The 1,701-nt window shown below is 48.6% G+C and overlaps 1 long non-coding RNA gene across 7 annotated transcripts in view; it reads right to left on the bottom strand.

The window, feature by feature from the left end:
* LOC108510293 overlaps positions 1–1,695 on the bottom strand; it is a 28,150-nt gene extending 26,455 nt beyond the window's left edge. For 5 of the 7 annotated variants that reach the window (XR_001878778.1, XR_001878776.1, XR_001878781.1 and 2 more), the window contains exon 1: positions 1,155–1,695. This is a non-coding gene — a long non-coding RNA (uncharacterized LOC108510293). Of the gene's footprint in view, positions 1–748; positions 1,069–1,154 lie in introns of those variants that run through there. The other 2 variants (XR_001878780.1, XR_001878782.1) reach the window with 2 other exon arrangements.
* Positions 1,696–1,701: the final 6 nt, after the last annotated feature.

Here is a 1,701-nt window from a genome sequence, read left to right as displayed (position 1 = left end):
CAGGAGGTGGTTCCATTTTCCAGGAGGTGGGACCGGCCATTGCAGCGCAGGGCTGAAAAAAGGGAACAGCAGCTCTTTCCACCAGGAAAAAAAAGTCTGGAAGCTTTAGCTTTGAGGTGCATTTGTTGCGGCAGTGTAGGCACTTCCCGGGCAGGAAGGCCTTTCTGTGGTGGCATCTTTTTCTAGCAAGAATCTTCATTTAGAGTAAATATTTCAGGAGGTGGGATCGGTCATTGCAGCGCAGGGCTGAAAAAAGGGAACAGCAGCTCTTTTTAGAAGGAAACAAAATCTGGAAGCTTTGGCTTCAGGTGTAGTTGTTGGGGTAGCCTGGGCACTTCTTGGGCAGCAAGACCTTTCTGTAATGGCATCTTTTGTCTGGCAGGAATCTTCATTTAGAGTAAATATTTCAGGAGGTGGACCGGTCATTGCAGCGCAGGGCAGAAAAAAGGAATAGCAGCTCTTTTTAGCAGGAAAAAAACTCAGGAAGCTTTGGCTTCAGGTGTAGTTGGTGTAGCCTGACTACTTCTTGGGCAGCAAGAGTTTTCTGTGGTGGCACCTTTTGTCTGACAGGAATCTTCATTTGGATTCAATTCTCCAGGAGGTGGGACCGGCCATTGCAGTGCACGGCAGAAAAAAGGGAACAGCAGCACTTTCTACCAGGAAAAAAAGTCTGGAAGCTTTGGTTTGAGGTGCAGTTTTGGGACAGCCTGGGCACTTCTTGAGCAGGAAGAGTTCTCTGTGGTGGCACCTTTAGTCTGGCAGGAATCTTCACTTAGAGTAAATTTTCCAGCAGGTGGGACAAGGCATTGCAGCGCAGGGCTGAAAAAAGGGAACAGCAGCTCTTTCTACAGGGAAAAAAAGTCTGGAAGCTTTGGCTTCAGGTGCAGTTGTTGGGGCAGCCTGGGCACTATTTGGGCAGGAAGAGTTTTGTCTGATGGCACCTTTTGTGTGGAAGGAACCTTCATTTGGATTCAATTCTCCAGGAGGTGGGACAAGGCATTGCAGAGCAGGGCAGAAAATAAGGGAACAGCAGGTCTTTTCTACCAGTATAAGAAGTCTGGAAGCTTTGGCTTCAGATGTAGTTGTTGGGGCAACCTGGGCACTTCTTGGGCAGCAAGAGCTTTCTGTGGTCGCACCTTTTGTCTTACAGGAACCTTCAGCTGGATTCTATTTTTCAGAAGGTAGGATCGGCCATTGCAGAGCAGGGCAGAAAAAAGGGAACAGCAGCTCTTTCCACCACGAAAAGAAGTCTGGAAACTTTAGCTTTGAGGTGCAGTTGTTGGTGCAGCCTGGGAACTTCTTGGGCAGCAAGACTTTTCTGTTGTGGCACATTTGTCTGCAAGAATCTTCATTTGGATTCAGTTTTCCAGGAGGTGGGACCGGCCATTGCAGCGCAAGCCTGAAAAAAGGGAACAGTAGCTCTTTCCACCAGAAAAAAAAAGTCTGGAAGATTTGGCTTTGAGGTGCAATTGTTCGGACAGCCTGGGCACTTCTTGAGCAGGAAGACCTTTCTGTGGTGGCACCTTTTGTCTGGCAGGAATCTTCAGCTGGATTCTATTTTTCAGGACGTGGGATCGGCCATTGCAGCGCAGGGCTGAAGAAAGGGAACAGCAGCTCTTTCCACCAGGAAAAAAAGTCTGGATCCTTTGGCTTTGAGGTGCAGTTGTTGGGACAGCCTGGGCACTTTTTGGGGAGCAAAGA

This window comes from Lepidothrix coronata, unplaced genomic scaffold (genome assembly GCF_001604755.1).
Source record: "Lepidothrix coronata isolate B3197 unplaced genomic scaffold, Lepidothrix_coronata-1.0 Scaffold614, whole genome shotgun sequence".
NCBI lineage: Eukaryota > Metazoa > Chordata > Aves > Passeriformes > Pipridae > Lepidothrix > Lepidothrix coronata.
The sequence above is the reverse complement of the archived record's forward strand: the minus strand, read 5'-3'. Positions and strand labels throughout refer to the sequence as shown.